Source organism: Giraffa tippelskirchi, chromosome 5 (assembly GCF_054371585.1).
Source record: "Giraffa tippelskirchi isolate mGirTip1 chromosome 5, T2T-mGirTip1v1.2.pri, whole genome shotgun sequence".
Lineage (NCBI taxonomy): Eukaryota > Metazoa > Chordata > Mammalia > Artiodactyla > Giraffidae > Giraffa > Giraffa tippelskirchi.
Window position 1 is genome coordinate 188201582 of NC_137279.1, and position 22192 is coordinate 188223773.

At 43.5% G+C, this 22192-nt stretch overlaps 1 long non-coding RNA gene across 1 annotated transcript in view; it reads right to left on the bottom strand.

The window, feature by feature from the left end:
- Positions 1 to 15199: 15199 nt before the first annotated feature.
- Positions 15200 to 22192, bottom strand: part of LOC145504822 (uncharacterized) — a 34963-nt gene continuing 27970 nt past the window's right edge. Inside the window, exons 5-6 of the long non-coding RNA XR_014052539.1 lie at positions 21455 to 21751; positions 15200 to 16296 (exon numbers count right to left, since the gene is read on the bottom strand). This is a non-coding gene — a long non-coding RNA (uncharacterized LOC145504822). The remainder of the gene's footprint in view (positions 16297 to 21454; positions 21752 to 22192) is intronic.

The window sequence follows — 22192 nt, forward strand, 5'->3', positions numbered from 1 at the left end:
AATTCCTGGGGAGGAGACGTGGAGACGAGACGGAAAGAGGGGTCCTCCTCACGATCAGTCAGACTTGGAGCAGAGAAGAGGAGAGGGGCTTTGTTCTTCAGGGGCAGCCCCCTGGGAAGGGGTCATGGGACCAGCAGAGGGGATGGCAGAGAGGGGAGGCTGGGGAAACAGCTGGGCACCAAGGAGGGGCCAGAGGCACACGTTCTTAAGCACAAATAAGACATCTCCCAGAGACCCCCCCAGAAGGACTGGGTGGAGGGGGAACAAAGCATCAAGTAGCAGGCAGGGAGAAGATATATGTGTCTAAGTGTGAGAAGTACACCCATTTTAACTTCAGTCTTGGGGCCAAGAAAGTGCAGAATGCAGGACCATCCCAGGGACAAGCAGTGAAGCCCAGAATGACTGTCTCACGTTGCTGAGGTTGTAGTTCTCCGAGAGCAGGCATTCCTGTCTCCTTTGTTTAGGGCTCTCTCTCCAGAGGCTAGAAGAGTGCCTGGCATACAGCGATATCGATATTTATGGGCTGACTATGTTGCCTATAGAGTTTCACCACCTCAGTTCTATCGGGCAAAGGGGATGCTGACAAAGAGAATGAAGCGACCTTTCCCTCAGGTGATGTTCATGATTCGAGAGGAGGCTCCCTTGGGAAAGGCTTAGTGATGGCTGAGCGCATGGATGGATGGAGCATGTAATGTTGGGGCATCGTCTCAGGCAGTGACAGAGGGCAGAGCTTCCAAAACCGGGCGCCCCCCTCTGCCCGCCAATGTGTCAGATCCACGGGCGGGCGCTGACGGCTCATTAATATTAATGGAAGTTGGCTCAGCAGTTTCTGAATATTCCTAAATTTGAGCTCTGCCTCGACACTTCCTGGGACAAGGAGCCAGGCTGAATTCAGATGTAGCCCTCGCAGTTTTAGAAGACATTGAGCTTAATTCTATTATTATTTTAGCCTTCCCACACAAACCTCAACATTTGCATTTCTATTGAGTTACTCCTGACATGGTCTAGTGGCGGTCAGGACACATCCCCAATACTGAAGTGACCCTCTCACTCCTACTCACACCGGCATCACTAACATTTCCCAAATTAGAGGAAGAAATAGCCTGAATCCTGATGGAGAACCAGCCGGTGCGCACTCTGGAGTCACATGGACCAAATCTCAGCTCTGTCGTTTTTGCCCTTAAATGTTGCTGATTTAGGTAAGTTATTAATACATGGTTTGTCCAAGTCGCTGTTCAACAAATATAATGTGAAGGAAATAAAACCTGGATCAGTTTCCTATTCCCACTGTAACACTGATCACAAACGTGGTGGATTCACACAACCCAGACTTACTTTCTCCCAGTTCGGGAGGTCTCACTGGGCTGAAGTCTAGGTGTTGGCAGAGCTTTATTCTTTCCACAGGCTCTGGGAGAAAATGCATGTTCTGGCCTTTGCCAGCTTCCAGAAGTTGCCAACATTCCTAGGCTGGTGGCCTCTTCCTCTACCTTCAAAGCCAGCAGCGGCTGGTCTGGTCTTTCTCACAGGGTATTAAAGACTTGACCGCCTGCTCCTTCTATTTATAAGGATCCTAGGGTTTCCACTGGGCCCATCTGGATAATCTAAGACATGCTCCCTATTTTAAGATGAACAGATTAGCAATCTTAATCCCCTTTGCCTTGTAAGGTCACATGATCACAAGTTCCGGGCATGAGGACACAGACATCTTCAGGGGACCGTTTTTCTGCTGACTGCGATCCTGTTCAAGGTGTGGGGTGAGGCTGACCTGAGGACCAGCAGTGCAGTGCTTGCCATGTGCTGAGTGGATTTCTCTGGAAACTGGATACACGTGGGCACAGGAACACAAGAAGACAGAAGACTCCTGCAACCTTGCCTTGTCCTCATTCCAGTGGAGGTTCCCATCCAACTTTGCCCCCTCAGCCTGCCAGTCTTAGAGAAAGCAACCATCCACCATTGTTCAGCCAACCTCCCTTTTGCTTTTGTCTGCCTGGAATACAACGATAAACACACTCTATGCCCAAAAGCCCTATTTCATGTTCTGCCTGACCCACCCACAGTGATAACACAGCCTACGGTCCCTACTCAATACATGGAATTGCACATCTAAGACTTCCCCTCCAACATCTGGGAGCCAAGCTCCAGGGTCCCTCCTGGAGCAGATACACCATGCATATGCCCTTGGAGTAACACAGCCTCACTCTCGGGAGCCAAGTGCATGGCCAGCCTCTTCCTTGACACAGAAGGGACACAGGAAGCCCGCATGTGCACGCGAGACAGCCAGCTTGTACAATAATTCCCAGCTCTCACGCTCTCCGAGTCTTTCCTCATCATGGCGGTTCCCACAGTCCTCAGGACCTTTTCCTTAAGCCACCCTTGTTCTTTGAAGCCTGAACATTCCTGACAGAACACCTATTTCCAGGTGGCATTTCTGCTTAATATATGCACCAGTCACCGTGTTAGTCTGTGTAGACCACATGTAAATCAAAGGTTCTGCTAAAACCCTCCACTGAAGGGCTATAGAAACAAACTCTGCAGTGTTCTTAATCATCATCAAGACACAATCTGACGGACGTGAAAGAAAAGAAGAGGGCTGGTCACGATCACCTTAAATGGCTGACTTGAATTATTTCAGCGGACAGTGTGGCCCTGGGGGAGGGCTTGAGTCTGGACTACGTTGTTGCTGGGTTTAAGTCACTGTGCTGTCCCTTTAGACCTGGGAGACCCTGCACTGGCTGGGCTCTCCACACCTCACTTCCCTCCTCTGTAAATTTGCTGGGAATAACCCAATGTGCTGGCTTCCCTTGTGGCTCAGCTGGTAAAGAATCTGCCTGCAGTGCAGGAGACCTGGGTTCGATCCCTGGGTTGGGAAGATCCCCTGGAGAAGGGAAAGGCTACCCACTCCAGTATTCTGGTCTGGGGAATTCCATGGACTGTATAGTTCACTGGGTCGCAAAGAGTCAGACACTACTGAGCAACTTTCACTTTCACCCAACGTGCAGTATTAGAAGAAAAGAGAGAGGACACACCTACCAAAGTTCTCACATCTGGTACCAAATTCTGTTCTGATTTACCCACTGCTGCACCTCCAACTCCCCCAAAGCATAGCAGATTAAACAGCAGCCATATTCTTAGATCTCACAGATTCTGAGTCAGGAATTCCGGTCCGGTTTGGCCAGGAGGATCCCCTGTGTCTCCTGCTGTCAGGTGAAAACAGGGGTCTCATACTCAGCTAGTGATGACTGCCTCAGGTCAGCTTCACTGAGAAAGAGCTGAGGTCACTCTTCACAGTTTTATGTTTTGTAAAACTTAGAGGAGACCAAGGCAATGTTCCTGGGGGCTATTCAGAGTTTGGACCCAACCTTTCTGTCACATGAGCAATACATAACCTTGCTTCATAAGTGCTTCTGTCTGCTGCTGCTAAGTCACCTCAGTCGTGTCCGACTCTGTGCAACCCCATAGACGGCAGCCCACCAGGCTCTGCCGTCCCTGGGACTCTCCAGGCAAGAACACTGGAGTGGGTTGCCATTTCCTTCTCCAATGCATGAAAGTGAAAAGTGAAAATGAAGTCGCTCAGTCGTTCTGACTCTTAGCAATCGCATGGACCGCAGCCTACCAGGCTCCTCCATCCATGGGATTTTCCAGGCAAGAGTACTGGAGTGGGGTGCCATTGCCTTCTCCAGTGCTTCTGTCTAAAGTCACTTTATTTGATCTATAGTTCTTCAAAATAATTAGATTAATTATCATGATAATTTAGCATGTCTTTATTCTAAGGGGCTTCCTAAGTGGCTCAGTGGTAAAAAAATCTATCTGCAAATGCAGGAGATGCAGGTTCCATCCCTGGGTCAGGAAGATCCCCTGGGGGAGAAAATGACAACCCACTCTGGTATTCTTGCCTGGAAAACTCCCAAGGACAGAGGAACCTGGTGGGCTACAGCCCATGGGGTGGCTGAGTCTGACATGACTGAGCGACTGAGCACACTTACGCACATTTTGCTTTAAACACTAAAACGCTAGCTGGGCCGAATTCAGCATCTTCCCACGCTGGGTAATGTGACTTGAATATCCTTTGGCTGCCAGCCTCACCACCGGCGTCCACTACACTGCGTTTACCAGTCATTGTTTTACGAGTCCACAAATTTGGCCACTTTCCCATCACCTCATACCTACTATAACATGTTACTTTAGCAGTTTCCAGAGCGACCCCCGGACAGCTTGGCAAATGGTCCTGTTCCTTTGCGGAGATGTAACATATTGTTGCCTCATTAACATTGAACTCACGGCCAACGACTCTAAAGGAAGTTCATCTAACGGGTACTTTCTCTATCAGGCATATTCCAGCCTTCCTGTGTTTAGGACACACGACAGTACGTCAGCGCTAGGCTTGGGAGCTAGTTTAAATGGCAAGATCTCCAACAATAAGCACAAAGGTGATGAAAACGCAGCAATAGATGCACTGAAAAAAGGACATCTATTTCCAGTGTGAGATCAATTCAGCCAGGACGTGCACCTCTGCTGGTGCCCCGGTCACATCCCTGAATGACCACAAAGGTGCTACAAGTGTGGATTTGGGGGTTACAAATACATTCTAGTGAATAGGATAATGCACAAATTTATATTCTGTGAAAAATGAGAATGGACTCTTTCCCGTGTTCTCCTGGGAATGGCTGGAGGGCTGAAGCCTGCTAGGCCTTATCCACCCAGGTGTCAACATGGTGGCCTCCCCAACATGGCAGCCTCCCCAACATGGCGGCAGGACACGGTTGGACTAATTATGTGGTGACTGCATGGCTAAGGGCAAGTCCCAAGAGATTGAGAAGGAAGCTGCATGGCCTCTCCTGACCTAGCTTTGGCAGTCATACAGAGTCACTTCCGCCACATTCTGTTGGTTGTAAGGGAGCCCAGATTCAAGGAGACGAGGTTTGGACTCCACATCTTGTGAGGGTGATATTGTGAAGGTGATCTTCGGAAAACACAATCTGGACAGCCGGGGGAGAAAAAAGAACAAAACAAAACAGTAGCTATTATTTGATACGAAACAACTACAACAAAAGATGCTTCAACCGAACACCCACAAGTGTAGAAGTAATTACTCAGAAAGCTTGCTTTCATCTCCTGCCTCACAAGACTCCGGCAGCTAGCCCCACACTCAGCCCAGCTACACCTTCAAGGGAAAGATAGATGCGAGATTAGGAGAATGGCAAGGGAGCCAGAGAATCCTGTAATGCAGGACTTCAAAATAACCGAGAGTTCTTTAAATCCAATTGGGACATAGTCTGGTCCCAGTCATGTGCCAGGAATTCACATCTGAACCACAATATTATGGAGGGTTGGCTTACTCCGAAACAAACACCTGCAGAGCATGTTTAAAAATATGTATTTGTTCAATCCTGCCTTAAACATATGAATCCAAAAGTCTGTAGTACTTTGGACAAGTAATCCTAGTGGAGTCACTTTGCACGTGTGTTCTAGCATGTCCAGCTCTTTGTGACTCCATGGACTGTAGCCCTTCAGGCTCCTCAGTCCATAAGATTTGCCAGGCAAGAATACCAGAGTGGGTTGCCATGCCCTCCTCCAGGGGATCTTCCCAACCCAGGGATCGAACCCATGTCTCCTGCACTGACAGGCGGATTCTTTACTAGTGAACCACCAGGGAAACAGTGCAGCCACTAAAACAGGTATTCTTCTTCAAAGAATTGAACTCAACTGAGCGACTATACGTCTCTTGTCTTCCGATAATTTTAAATAAGCACTCAATTTTACTTCAGTAAAAGAGTCACTGATGCGGGAGGACTTTTGAAGCAGCGTGGAATAAAGGAATTAACACAAGCTTTGAGGTTAACATGGAGTCTTTCTGTCAGTCTCAGTGCCCAATTTCTGCATTGACTTCATCCAGTCTCTTCAATCACTTCCAAGTTTTACAACCAAAGGCAGTGGAAACATTCAAACATCAAACATACAACAGATACTTACAACCCAAATCACAGGACAAGGTTCAACCTCCCTATATATATGAACTCCTAGATTAAGAATAAAACTTAAAAACAAAGCAAAAGGCATGAAGGATGTGAATAGATACTTCATGAAAATGAAAATATGAAGGACTGTTGATGCAATGAGAATACACTGAACATCACTCATAATAAGGAAAGCAAATCAAAACTACACTAGATTTCAAAGGTGTAATAAACTTCTGCTGGCAAGGGTCTCGATTTCATATGCAGCTGACTGGAGTGAAGCGTGCACAGCCCCTTGGGAGAGCAATTTGTCAACATCTGTCAAAATCATAAATCAGTTCCCTTTGTCCATCCATTCTACTGGGGAATTCGTCAGAGCTATCCACAGAGAAATGAAAGGATACACTGCAGCTTTGTTCGTGATAGCAAAATATTGGAAGCAACCCAAATATCTATCAATAGGGGACTGGTCATATGATACATCCATTTTGCCACTCTGAAATACTACATAGCTGTAAGAAAAAAGCATAATAAAACTCTCTAGGTGTGACATGGAAACACCTCCAAGATAAATTGCTAAGTGAAAAAAGCAAGAACAAGATGCATCATGCACCACCATTATGGTAAAAAAAAGAGGGGATGGAAGATAAGACTTGTGTATTTACATTTGCTGGTAGGTCTCTAAAAAGATCCATGAGAGTTGAAAGCGACATTGGAATGGAGCTTGATGGAGGTAGTGGATTGGAGGTTATTTTTATCATGCACCACTTGGGTTTCTGAGCATTCATGTTTGCAAATCCACCCACTGCTCATTTAATTTTTAATTAAGTCAAAAGTGTCATTTAATAATTAAAATTTTTGAAATTCCAAATTGCAAACATAGGTGTCTCCTAAGTAGGATAAGAAGCAGAATAGGGTGTTCCATAGAGAAGTGTCTTCCTGCTCATTTAAAACATCAACCTGGGAAATGCAGACAGGAGAAGCCTGCTAGAGGGGAAGCTAACATAACTGGAAGATGCACTAGTTTAGAAACACAGTAAATAGTGTTAGCTTTAATTTCTGTTTCCAAGTAAAGTGAAAGTGTCAGTCACTCAGTCATGTCCAAAGGGCTATAGCCCACCAGGTTCCTCTGTCCATGGAATTCTCCAGGCAAGAATATTGGAGTAGGTTGACATTCCCTTCTCCAGGGGATCTTCCTGACCCAGGGATTGAACCCGGATCTCCTGTATTTCAGGGCCTTCCCAGGTAGCTCAGTGGTAAAGAATCTGCCTGCCAATGCAGGAGACTTGGGTTCAATCCCTGGGTCAGGAAGATTCCCTGCAGGAGAAAGCAGCAAACCACTCCAGTATTCTTGCCTTGGAAATCCTATGGACAGAGGAGCCTGGTAGGTCACAGTCCATGGGATTGCAAAAGAGCTGGACGTGAGTTAGCAACTAAACAACAACTCCTGCATTGCAGGCTGATTTTTTACAGTCTGAGCCACCAGGCAAGCCCCATTTCTAAGCAAAATACATTTCACTTCTGATGTTGAGACATAACTGAATCTTATTGTTGTCTTTCTGTATGTTTAAGTAACGTCTGTAAGTAAATTAATTGTGCTACTGTATATTCATAGAACTCTGTGGCGTGTTTAGCAGGAAATGTTTACCAAAAAAGGGACCATAATTCCACATAAATTATTTATTTTTTCAAATGCTTCTAATTGTACTATGTTTAGAGTATGAGGAATCTGATACAAAAAAACCCCCAGAATTTATATTATCATTGGGTCAAAATTCATTAAAGGGGGGAATTCTTGGAGGTTATTATTTTGTATTGGACCCTTAAGAAATTTCCAGGTTTTAAATATGTAGAACATAAGTCCATCATCAAATCATTCCCTTTTATTTACACAAATCTGCATCCTACCTTGAGAAACAGTCTTTCCTACTTAATTAACAAAAGGACCAAATCATTTCTCACCCACCTGAGACACTTTCTAAAACTAAAAGGGACACTCAATATTTGCATGGGGGCAAAGACATAAGCCAGGCTACCAAGGCACACAGGGGCACCTTATCTGTTGTGGCATTCATAATAAATGTGAGCTGCAGAGTATTGATTAGTCTGGTTTGGTTGCCATGAATTGTGTCTTTCCAGTCACGATACAAATTGCTCCCAGGAAGCACAGTTTGAACTCTTTTCTATAAAGATGCACTGAACAGACTTGAATCGGTTCACAAACCCATGCGAATCTGAGAGATCTATCCACCGAAGCAGTTCACTTTTGTCAAAACTAACGATGTGTCCACGATGATTAACAACTGCCTGATAAATGGGATGAAGCATTATGAAAGGTACTCTTGCTATAGTTTATTTGAATTTATTGCACCTGATTCATTTCCTAATCTGGAATTCATTCGTGCATTTTAAAAAATTATTGTGCTATATTAGTTTCAAGGAGATTATCTTTATATTTTAATTTCACCCCGTTCACTACACAATAGATCCTGCCCAATGTATCAAGGCAGTAATAGTTCACATGTCCCATTCTTAGACATAATCTCCCAAAACCAAGTCCATCAATGTCAGGAAAGATTCAGTCCAGTTTGTGTTATATACACTAAAGTAATAGCTTAAATGATTTCACAGATTTTATCAGTTCATTCTTTTGGTATAGGCATACCCCAAATCCTTTAGTTATGTTTTAAAGTGGAAATAATGGGACTTGCCTGGTGACTCAGTGGATAAGAATCCGCCTGCCAATGCAGGGCACACGAGTTCAGTTCGTGGCCTGGCAAGATCCCACATGTTGGCGAGCAACTAAGCCCATGCACCACAACTACTGAGCCGGTGCTCCAGAGCCCACAAGCCACAGCTGCTGAGCCCAGGTGCTACAACTGCTGGAGTCTGCGCACCCTAGGTCCCATGCTTCGCAACAAGAGAAGCCACTGCAATGAAAAGCCCGCACACCACAGCTAGAGAGGAGCCCGCACTAGCTGCAACCTCTAGAGAAAGCCAGCACGCAGCAACAAAGACCCAGCATAGCCAAAAATTAATAATTATTTCTTCAAAAGTGGAAATGACACAGTTATCGTAGTTCTGTTAGTCACCCTGACACGGAGTCTTGGAAGCACTCAGGGACGCACACAAATCCCTTGAAATCATTGGCAGCGTGTTTTGTGTTTGTGTGTATGTGTGGTTTTTTTTTCCTCACTAAAAGTTGATTGTAGCATTCATCACATCCTCAAAGGGGCTACCTGAGGACTCAGAAGGTTAAAATAGATACTCCTGGGTCAGGAGGGCAGCTTTCCTCTAGGCGTTGTGCCCACCTAGGTGGAAATTTTCTCACTAGGTTTTTTAATCAACAGAAATGGCCAGTGGGCATACACTCTCCTGTGTGACCCAGCTCCCCAGGTCATGCTGCCTCTGCCCTCTCCCAGCTGGCCACCATCCTTAGGCTGTTCATATACACCAAACATGCACGGCCCATTTTCCTCCTTATTTAAACCTTTGCATAATTGACCCAGCGTGCTATTGCACTCATGATTCCACTGCTGAGATCAGTAGAGTCAAAATCTCTTTCAGTGACTTCCTCCTATTTCTCCTTATTTCTCCTCTATCAGAAAAGTTTTTCCTGTTTACATCCTCCCAATGTATTGCTGATCCATTAAAATCACGATATTCTGTGTTATAATAAACCTAAGACTTACCTTTCTAAGTCTGATTTGACATATAATATCTGGTTAAAGAGAGAAGACACTGGCCATTTTATACAAGTCAAAGGAAAACAAAATTTCCAAGAAATTACCCTGGAAATTAATTTCCAAGAAATTACTTGGAAAGAAATACTTTCCAAGATTATGAAATTCTTATCTTTCTTTAAACTTTTCATGGCTTTATGACATGGGAAACAACCTAAAAGTCTATTGATATATGAATGGGTAAAGAAGTTGTGAGATACACACGCACACACACACACACACACACACACACACACACACACACACACACAATGGAGTATTACTCAGCCATGAAAAAGAATGAAATAATACCATATGCAGCCACGTGGATGGACCTAGGGATTATCATACTAAGAAAAGTAAGTCAGAAAGAGAAAGATGAAAACCATATGATACCACTTATATATGGAATCTAAAACATGACATGAACGAATTTATCTATGAAACAGAAGCCGACTCACACACATAGAGAACTGACTTGTGGCTGCTAAGAGGGAGGGTGTGAGGAGGGATAGATTGGGAATTTGGGATTAGCAGATGCAAACTTTTATATATAAGATGGATAAACAACAAGGTCCTACTATTAATATATAGCACAGGAAACTATATTTAATATCTGAGTCACTTTACTATACAGCAGAAATTAACACAACATTGTGAATCAACTGTACTTCAATAGTTTTTTTTAAAAAAAATAAGAAAGCAAGCTTGTGGTGACCAAGGGGAAAGGGAGTGGGGAGGAATAAATTAGGAGTTTGGGATTAACGTACACACACTACTGTACATAAAATGTATAACCAACAAGGACCTACTATATACCACAGGGAACTATACTCAATATTTTGTAATAACCTATAAGGGAAAAGAATCCAAAAAAAAGATATATATGTATGTACAACTGAATCACTTTGCTGTACACCTAAAGCTAACACAGCATTGTAAATCAACTATATGTCAACAATAATAATAATAACCTTTCCACGGCCTTGGATATAACAAATCTTTATAGGAGGACCTGAGTTAGCTCATTAGATCTGGTAATGGTGACCATTGGGGACCTGCTGCCTTGGCTGGAAAGCACTGGAAATCCCAATTAGCACTTTCCCCACTGTTGGCAGGTTCAGAGGGTCTAAACTGTGCTGCTCCTTGGCCTCCTTCTGAATGGACACTGTGCAATATCCCCTCTCACGTCATTAAGAAGCTCAGATGAAGTCACTCACATGGGGAAGGGCTCCTGGCATGCCAGCCCTCAGGATACCATTCTAAGAAACAGGCTGATGCATGCACTGTCCTTTAATACCCACTCTTGTTCTGTGTTTTATCATCTTAAAACAGAATGTGCCCAGAACAACAAAAGATTGTTTGTCGTGCTAATGCTTTTGCCCTGGCCTGTGACCCTGGAGACAACACTGTTTTCTCCTCCCGATAAAGCAAGCGCCTTTACATAATGACTCTGACTCTTGCTTCTCTGAGTTGCATGGGTTAGGGATCAAATGCTCAGTGAATGATGCCCCTCTTAATCTCAAATTCTCAGGAATTTACCCCATTTTATGTCAATAACTTTGCCTTTGCAAGCATTATGTTGCCTTCTTTAAGAAACAAACAACAAAAAACGGTGTCTATAATCAAAGCAAGTCTGTGGTGCTGTGGGGGAGGGGAGGCCAGTAGGTGCCAAAACCCCTCTGGGCTTTTAGTCAAGGGCCAGCAACATTTCCATAGGAGTTAGATCAGTAGCTGGCCAGACTTCACTCCAAGGGCACAGTGCATGGTGTGAAGCTGTTTTCTCACAGGAGGATGTGAAGAAATGTCCACTGGCGTCCAGACTGAAGCTGTTCTTTCCTTTCCAGTTTAAATTGACCATCTTCTGACTCTGCTGTGAGCCAGGAGTCAGAAATTCCTTTTCATCTGCCCTCTTGTTTCTAATTTAGATGGTCAAACTCCCATACCCATTGTGTTTCAAAAACATTCTGGCTCCCTGCCTCTTGAGTGAGTGAGTGGTAGTCACTCAGTTGTGTCTGACTCTCTGCGACACTATGGACTGTAGCCCGCCAGGCTCCTCTGTCCTTGAAACTCCCCAGGCAAGAATACTGGAGTGGGTTGCCATTCTCTTCTCCAGGGGTCTTCCTGACCTAGGGATCAAACTCAGGTCTCCTGCATTGCAGGCAAATTATTTACAGGCCTCTCAATTACCATCGAATGTGTTGTCCTATCAAATATAACTAATTTCTATATCTTCTTTAACTACAAAATGTTTTCCAAATCAATCACCTAGGTAAACCTCACAATATTTTATATATTTCAAATGGCATAAAAGGCCAGAGCAAGATTTGCTTGTCCTCTGGATTTGATTACATAAAAATCCCTACTGGGTAATTTTCCACTTTGAGTTACCCAGGACAGCATGTCTCAGAAAACGAAGGGAAAAAAAAGGAATATTTGCCAAGCACACTAAGGTAATTGGTCCTGCCTTACAAATAGCAACATTTTACAAATATATGACATTTTCTCATTAAAGTTGATCTATGTTTAAAAATAGAGGCTAATGTCTCTGGATCCCTGTCTGAATAGCCAGAAGTGAATTCCTGGTACATGGCAGGGAAAAAAAGAGAAGTGGCATTTATTGAGTCTCTCCAGTGTTGTTATACTTTCAAACCCATTTAATTCTCACAACAGCCCCAGAACCTGGTGTTATTGTTTTCGTATTACAGAAGACTGAGCACCAAAGGACCGATCTTTTCAAAGTATGGTGCTGGAGAAGACTCTTCAGAGTCCCTTGGACTGCAAGGTGATCAAACCTGTCAATCCTAAAGGAAATCAACCCTGAATATTCATTGACAGGACTGATGCTAAAGCTGAAGCTCCAATATTTTGTCCACCTATCGCGAAGAGCCGACTTACTGGAAAAGACTCTGATGCTGGAAAAGATTCAGGTCAGGAGGAGATGGGGGCAACAGATGATGAGATAACTATCATGGGTGGCATCATCAACTCAATGGATATGAGTCTGAGCAAACTCCAGGAGATAGTGAAGGACAGGGGACCTGGCGTGCCACAGCCCACGGGGTGACAAAGAGTCCCAGGCTCAGAGACTAAACAACAATTACAGATGAGGAAATTGAGGTTCAGAGAAGTTCCATGCCTTGTTCAAGGTCATTCTGGCCTGTAGAATCCAGATTTGAACCAGACTTGACCATGTCCCCAGGTGAGGAATAAAGGATGGTCCCTATAACTTTGAACACTAAGCCAGCTTCCTACTGGATAATCCAGCATGTGGCCTAGAAACGGAGAATTAAGTAGTCAGAGAGATAAAGATTCATCCATGAAACAGTGGCAAAGACTGTCTTCAGATGTGACCAACAGTGGTCTTCAGCGGACATCTGGTGGGCCTTGGGGGCCCTGTAGTACAGATAAGACAGCCTGGAAGGTCTGATCAGGAAGCACTGGCCCCTCAAGATACATCCTGGGCAGAAAAGACTCACACTGGAATAAGGGAGCTGCCTCATCTCTGGGCTGATGTGAACTCTGTCCCAAGAGGTGGGATGATCACTCTGGATCCATGGACAGAACACAGCAAGATGTCTCTCTGGGAAGGTGCAGAGAAAGCAGGACAAGGGGTTGTCAGAGAAGAGTCTGAGACCTGGGGAAAGCCAGCGGCATTGGGACAATCAGAGACAAAGCCCAGAGGTGGCCTGGACAGACCCAGTGGGAGTGGCAGGTGCCTAGCTGTTGGGCTAAGGCAGGAAGATGAGTGAGGCTGTATCCCCAGGGCACACACGTGGTCCAGCATCACATTGGCATCTTAGTAGGATAGAACCCCCAGAAGAAAAACAGAGAACCCCCAGGTGCGGCACCTCAGCCATGGCAACTGCTCAGCTCTGGAGACACAGACACAAGCATCCTCAGGATGAAAGTGGGAAGTCACTGGATGCCTGTTGTCAATTGGGTGGGAAATTAGAAAAGAAATTTCCTGTAACCAAAAAGCAAACTTGGAGTCTGAGAATAAGAGTTGAGGCTTTCCCTTTGGAAAAGGTGGGGCTTTGTTTCCAGACCAGCCCGCAAAGGAGGCTGCTTCCCGTGTTGGCTCCTCTCCACATGGCTACAAAGCACAGCGGGTCCCCGAAGCTTGGGTTGAATCATGGCACATCAGATGGAGAGGACAGAGTGGATGCATGTGGAAATACAATGCGGCTGCAGCTCTGCAGAGAGGGAGAGAGGTGTGCACAGAGAGGGCAGGTGAGCAGGGCTGGGACAAGCTTTAAAAACACCATCGCAGCCATCACATCCCTCCTCGGGCTGGGCAGGTGGTTTAATCTGCATGGCTGCAAGGTGAGCCAAAAAGGATTCTTCTGCCCTCTCTGACAAGGAGACAGAGCCTCCCCAATTAAGCATTTCATCAGCTGAGTCATCAGGTCTGAGCTTCCCTCCTAGCAAAAGGGCAGACACTGCCCAGCAACACCTATGTTCCCTGGGAGCTTTGGAAGGCAGGGAGGAGGGGTGCATGGGGCTCTTTCTGAGATTCTTCTGGACAGGGTGCAACGCTTCAGCAGATCAACATCTGCTGTTGCTTTCTGCGTATAGGCGAGCATGTTTCTGAGATCTTTCCAGGTTTGCTTTAAAGGAAAATTATTGACTTTTTCTGCTGTCGACACAGAAACATTTTTCTCTCCATTTTGCTATCTTTTTCTCTTTTCTCGTATTTATGGGGGTTCTGACTAATATCTTTATTTGCTAAAGGTGGTTTTAAATTTGCACGTGTGAAGAAGAGATTAAACAGCTCTTCCCCTCTGCATTTCTGTTCGACTGCCTTACCTGTCCGAATGCTTTGACCTTTTCCTCTAAACAGTTTCTTTCGCCTCATAATCATTTTCTCTCAAAATTCTAGGGACATAGCTCCATTGTCTGAAGCCAGGATGACTTTCGGTTCTTTGGAGTTACCTGATTTGTTATTGTTGCTGTTGTTTTCTCTGGTCGTTATGAGTCCTTTCTTTGTCGCTGAAATTTGAAAGCATCACTACTCTAAGCCTAGGTGCTGGGCCCTTTGATCTATTTTTAGCCTTGTTTTTGATGAGCCTTTTCAATCTGAAGATCCAACTGTTTCCGTAGCTCAAAATTTTTTTCTATTTGTTTAGCACTTCTTCACCATCTGCTCTACATGAAATTTGTCTGAACTGTCATCTTTGTCCCCTTTTTTCCCTCCCATTTTCACTTCCTCATCTTTCTCATATCCTTGACTTTCACTTTTAGGTACAAGAGAATTTCATCTTCTTAATCCATCTGATTTTCTGAGGCATTAAATCTGTTACTCAGAGCTTCCATTTAGGGTTTTTTACTTCCACCACTGTGTTCTTCATCTCCACATATTCTTGTCTGATCTCACTGGTCTTTCTCTATGGCCGTCTGCTCACTATCTGCAGTGCAGTATCTTCCTGAAGGTTTGAAAGAATACACAGTGGAAAACCTGTACTATTTTCTTACAGATCCCGTGTCACTGGAAAACCTCTCTATAATATTCCTATATATCTATTTTTTTCTCTTTGTCAGTTCCTGGAAGTGGTAGTCCTTGATTGTTTATTATTGGGATTCAACATAGATTCTGACACATTTCATCCCTTCCAGATTCTATGGGCTCGATGAACTTAAAATTATTTACAGGGATTTTGTTAGCCAGATCAGATACTCAGCATACTGTGGAGACTACGGAGGGAGCCTGAACCAGTGGCTGTAGCAACGCAGACCATCACTTCATTAACAGAAGCCCTCTTCCCATGTTCCTTCTGACTCTCAGCAACTAATACTAGGGCATAAATCCCAAGATCCATGCTCTCAAAGTATTGTGACTTTTCAAAAAATATCTTGATTCATGAATAGAAATTAAATAGTACAACATTATACCCACTGCATCAACAGACTAAAGAAAAACCACATATTATGTCAACAGATGCAGAAAAAGTATTGACAAAATCTAATGCCCATAACATGGGATGGCATCACTGGCTCAATGAACATGAGTTTGAGTAAACTCCAGGAGTTGGTGATGGACAGGGAGGCCTGGCGTGCTGCAGTCCACGGGGTTGCAAAAAGTTGGATATGAGTGAGCTACTGAACTGAACTGAACACCCAATCATTATAAGAACTCTCAGTAAACTAGGAATACACAGGAACTTTCTCAACTTGATAGACAGTCTACAAAAAACCTACATCTAATAACATAATAGATGGTGAGAAACTAGAAACTTTCCTAGTAAGACTGAGTACAAGGCAAGGATGTTACTTCTCACCACTCCTTTTCAACGCCATTCTGGAAGTTCTTGCTAATGCAATAAGGCAAGAAAAGGAATGAAAAAGAGTACAGATTGGGAAGGAAGACATGAAACTGTGCTTCTTTGTAGATGTCTCGATCATCTATGTAGAAAATCTGAAAGAACTGAGCAAAGAACTCTGGGAACTAATAAATGATTATGGCAAGCTTGGAAAATATAAGGTTGAGCAATAGTAGTATACAGACATAAAGAGATAGTAGGACTTCCCTGATGGTCCAGTGGTTATGACTCTATGCTTCCACTGCAGAGGGAACGGGTTGGATTCCTGGTCAGGGGAGTTCCACATGCCTGGTGGTATAGCTAAAAAAGAAAAAGAAAAAAGAAAAGATAGAGAAAGAAGTAATGCTATACTTACTATTTTGTAACTTTTTTTACTTAATAGCATACATTAGACATCTTTAAATATCAGTACATGGAGGACTTTTTTATGGTTATATAGCATTCCATTCAGTTCAGTTCAGTCACTCAGTCGTGTCTGACTCTTTGCATCCCCATGAATTGCAGCACACCAGGCCTCCCTGTCCATCACCAACTCCTGGAGTCTACCCAAACCCATGTCCATCGAGTCAGTGATGCCATCCAGCCATCTCATCCTCTGTCATCCCCTTCTCCTCCTGCCCCCAATCCTTCCCAGTATTAGGGTCTTTTCCAATGAGTCAACTCTTCGCATGAGGTGGCCAAAGTATTGGAGTTTCAGCTTCAACATCAGTCCTTCCAATGAACACCTAGGATTGATCTCTTTTAGGATGGATTGATTGGATCTCCTTGCAGTCCAAGGGACTCTCAAGAGTCTTCTCCAACACCACAGTTCAAAAGCATCAATTCTGCGGCGCTCAGCTTTCTTCACCATTCAACTCTCACATCCACACATGACCACTGGAAAAACCATAGCCTTGACTAGACGGACCTTTGTTGGCAGAGTAATGTCTCTGCTTTTCAATATGCTATCTAGGTTGGTCATAACCTTCCTTCCAAGGAGTAAGCATCTCCCATTAGATAATATCAAATACACTTGCCCAGTCCCATGCTGATGGTTAGCTTACTTCAGAATTCATTGGTTGGTTGGTTTTTATTTGTAGTTTAATATCATGGATTCCCTGGTGGCCCAGATGGTCAAGAACCCACCTGTAATGCAGGAGACCTGGGTTCAATTCCTGGGTTAGGAAGATCCCTTGGAAGTGGGCATGGCAACCCACTCCAATATTCTTGCCCGGAGAATCCCAAGGACAGAGGAGCCTGGCGGGCTACAGTCCACGGGGTCCCAATGAGTTGGACATGACTGAGCAACTAAGCACAGCACAATATCATCGACTTCCTTATTATTTCCATATTCACTTAAATCTTTTTGAAACACAAAATAGGGCTTTTACAGAAACTTTTCCAATTTATTCATTTATGTAAATAGAAATGTTCAGAATAAAACTGGTATCAGTGACTATCTCTGAGAAGTGAGACCAGGGGTGAGAAGAGGCGATCATGTGATAGGAATGTGCTAATAAATTTCACTTTATATCCTTTTCCATTATCAGATATTTTACAATTAAATGAAATGCTTTTCTAATTTTAATTAAAACATGTAAATAAGTAATGCTGCAATAACTGCACCACAAGCTGTTTTTCTTCTTTAGGGCTACATCTCAGGGGAATTATCTAGATGTTAGATTACTGGGTTAAACGGTATGCTCTAGAAACTGTGCCAGTTCCCATGGTCTGGAGGGCTTTCAGAGGTGCAGCATTCTGCAAGAGGTTCCCATCATCAGGGGAAAAATTGAAGCAAGTGTATACAACTGAGTTTTGTCTATAGTGTAGGTTTCACTCATGCCAAAGACTCAACTGGTGGAAATGCTGGAACGGGCGCTCTATGATGCAGCTGCATCCTTGCCTAGTGGTTGTTCTGGACCAAAACCCCGCAGAGAAACTCAACCTGTGTGTCACATAGTATTTCCCACAGATGGAAAGGAGAAAATGACTGTCATGTATTGAACCTATATTGTGTACAAGGCTTGGAACAAGAGGCTTTTATTTATTTAATTTACTCCTCCCAACAATTCTGTAAGATTGGCATCACTAATCTTTATTTCATAGATAAAGAAAATGTCAGCTCAGGGAGTCTGAGTCATCTGCCTAAGGTCACACAGCTAATATACATCAAAGCTTATCTCACCCATTTCATATACTACTTGGCACAGCTTGCTCATGACCCTAAAGTACATTCAAGGTCAACATGATAAAGGCCCTTTATCATGGGCCTTTAAATTGTTTAAAAGTCATATGAATTATTTGGAATATATACATATATAGTTAAGACAAAAGTCAAAAGGAAAAGCAGAAATCCTTTTCATTTTTTTCCAGTTAAGTATCTTCTAGCAGCTGAAGTATTCGGTTTATGTTATCAGATTCTGGTGAATAACCAGGTCATATCTATGAATCATAGCTGATGTAATGTGCGTCTTAGTAGAACTATTATGTATTTCCCAGGTGCTCACACTTGATTGTCAGAAACCAGATCTCTGCCCAGGTCCCAGGTGAGCAATTATGATGTCATGAAGTGGTACTTGGATACAGTTCAAAGAGCTGAGAACAAGTTATGAGACCAGGGAAAGCAAACAGTGGGATTCCAGAGAGATCACCCAATCTCCTGTGGCCTTGCAGAGCTGCTGGTAGTTACTCTCTGTGGAGCCTGGTGGAGAAAACCTGAGTCTAGGTTTGCACTTTTCCCCTGAGAGAAGAGGGGTTGTGAGAGCTCTGTAACCCCTGGGATGGTGAATCTTTCTGAAGATCTGTTCCCAGGGGACTCCATGGAAAGACAAATTCCACATCACTTGCAAGAGTGGGCCTTTCTGCTCTGTTACTAGTACTTGAGGTTGGACCAAGAGTCCATGATTGAAGTTCTGGCTGGGTGGGAGGGAGGGGGTGTGAAGGTGGACAGGTGGGTGGAGGTAGGCACTGGGGTGAACGCACAAACACATGTGCCCTAGTGTGGATGGTCATGACTGCCAGGCGGGGGAGCGTGTCTGTGCAGCAACATGAGGAAAACAGCCAGAAAGAGCTTTATGCATCCTTAGTGGTTTGTGCTCAGGAAGTGCTGGAGTTGGAACCTCCTGCTTCGGGAAGAGGAGTGCCTTCACAAATCTGCGCACCTAAATAACAGAGGCAAAACTGGGGAGGGAGCGGGTGGGGTGTAGAAAAGAACTGAAGTCCTAAAATTTCATTGATATCCAGTTTTCTGCAGAGAGACTACCTGGAAATTCTGTTTTTGGAATAATTAATTGTTCTGAGCATCACTTGAAATGTCTTTTTAAAAATCATTTGTTTTTATTTATTTATGGCCATGCTGGGGCTTCATTGCTGCCCGTGGGCTTTCTCCAGTTGCAGCAAGCAGGGACCCCTCTCTAGCTTTGGTGACAGGCTTCTCATTGGAGTGGCACATGAGCTCTGGGGTGCTCGGCTTCAGCAGCTGCAGCACGGGGCTTCAGCAGTTGCGGCTCGTGGGCTCTAGGGTGTGGGCTCAGTGACTCCTCTGTGTTGGCAGGCGGGTTCTTAACCTCTGAGCTATCAAGGACCTCCCTGAGATGCTTAAACACCTTCAAACCATTTCTTTTTGTGTGTGTGTGTGTGTGTGTGTGCCTTACTCAGAATAATCAATTACATTCTAATTAAAATGAAGCCTAGTATGTGAAAGGTGTAGTTTATAGTTTAGGCCAATGAAAAAGGAGGGAACACCCATTTTAGCAGTTTCTCAGAAACAAAGAATAACACTCAGGGTTTATAGGCTGAGACAACCTCATGCCCCCCAAACATGATATTGTCTTAAAACATAACAATGCCACAAGTACCTCCATGGATAAAAAGAGGGGAGAGAGACATCAAGTATTATGGCATTAAAAAATTTCCTTTCCTTCTAAGAAAAACTGCCAATGTTGACCCCAGAAGCAGCTGTGTTTCTGCCCTGTGACCCTTGGCCCACAACCTGATGAGATCCTGCAATAGGGTTCCCTGCAGGGGCCCCCACTGCAAAGTGAATTCCCTTGTTCAAAAAGCAGGGGAAAGGGCCATTAAAGGTAACAAAACATAAAGCTTTTTTCTTTCTTCCACAGTCTCTCTCTCAATTTATCATGATGTTTCTAATTTGCTCTTTAATGAAGTAAAGAAACAAATAAAATTTTTAAAATTTACCATGAGTTTTATCATTTCTCTTTGTATTGTGCAATTCCTGTTGAAATGCAAATGTAAGCACATTTAACGCAGATGCTGAATAGTCAAAATTATTTAAAAAATTGTATTCTGTAGCTTGTTCATGCACAATTCCTTCTTACCAAAACATAGAAAACTGCAAAACGTTAACTCAATGGTTTCTATCTCACTTCCTGATATCCTATATTCTACTAATGCCCTCTGCTTTTGGCTTACTGATGAGTAAGAAAGGATGGAAATTAAGAAGAAAAGTTTCCCTTCCTGTGTCTTTTCTTTCTGTGGCATCATTTCCAGCATAGGTTGGCTAATACGGGGAAGTAACATGAGTAAGAAAGGGTATGATAGCGTTCCTTTGTCATCTGTGTTTGTCACAGCAATGTTTTTCTGCATCGGAGCAAATGTATTAGGGAAGAGCAAATATGACTCCATATTAGGTCTGTTTCTTTTACTTTAATCTTCGCATTCTATTGCTTTTTCTTGAGTAAAGAATGTTGCCTGTAGCCTGAAATATACAGGGAAGCCTTGTCTCAAGGCTCTGACCTTTAAGAGTATAAGACTTTTCCATTCATATAGAGATAAAAAGTTGCAAAACAGAGAATAACATTTGTCTTCTTGGAGTTTACAGGAAGTTGTGACCTTACCTACATGGACAGCTACAAGGACAAAGGATTCCTATACCAAGAAGTTTGCAAAGGCCAACTACAGCCACTCCTTCATTTTGCCTTTAAAAATGCTTTGGGGTTACAAGCTACCTGTCTCTTTGCATGGTCCTGCAACAAAACTTTCTCTGCTCCAACTTCCAATGTTTTGGTTTGTTTGACCTCACAGTGCATTGGGTACATGAACTTGCATTTGGTAACACAAGTTCTAGATCTAAAGAAAAGTATGGACTAGGGGGGCCATCTGGGGCTCCCTCCCCTTGCTCAGTCATAGATGCAGCAACATGACCACCAGGCATCACAGTGCCACGGGAATTCTGTGCTCATGGGGCATCACAAACTGTGTGTGTCTCCTTTGCTCATACATGTGCCCCCTGTCCCATTGGGGTTCACCTCGAAATGTAAGTTCAAACATGAAATTGTTGATAATTTTGAGTAGCAAAGCATTAAACCAAGCACAGGGACCCCCTGAGTGCAAGTCCAGGTCCACAAAGCTGACCCTGCCCCTCAGTAACAAGAATCAGAATTAGCTTGGCCAATGAGATTCTCTCTCTTGGGAATTTAAACAGAGATGAGATAATGAGAGAAGCATCATCACTACGTACCAAGAGAAGAATCAGAGGAAGAAACTATCTGAAGCACCATAAAGATTGTTCATAAACTTCTGGGCCAAAGATATTTTCCTTAGCTTCTGATGATCTTCATTTCCTTCTCTGTGGTCTGAGCTCTACGCTGTTTCTGCATTTTTAATGAGGTCTGGATATGTGGCTAACTTTTTAGTTTTTACTACCCTTACCCTTGTGACACATCTCTCATTACTCAGCATAATTTGACTAATTCTATGTTCCTTTGCAGCTGAGAACTTGATAAACAATGAAGGCAAATGGTCACTTGCTGTGCACCTGAAACAAACATAACACTGTAAATCAACTAAACTCCATAAAAAAATTAAATTTTTTTAATTTTTAAAGGTAAAAGTACTGGAATTTTTTAACAAGAGGGAGAAAGACAGCCAGAATTTAGCTTAATGAACCCCAGGAATGGGTATGTCAATGTCCCCAGCACATTAGGTGACATACTACCTGATCAAATAGCAAATTCTCTTCTTAGGCAAATGGAGATGAAACTATGACAGTTCTCAGATTATTTAACCAATATAAATAAATACATATTGGGATATTTTTCCTGAGTTATAAGAGCAAAGCATTACACAAACCCTAAATGTCCAACAATGTAGATTTGGCCAAATAGATTATATCATTTGGATGATTTTTTTTTTCAGGCAGTAAAAAGGTATGTTTCTAAAAGAACATTTAGCAGTGTACATGTCAGGATCATCATAA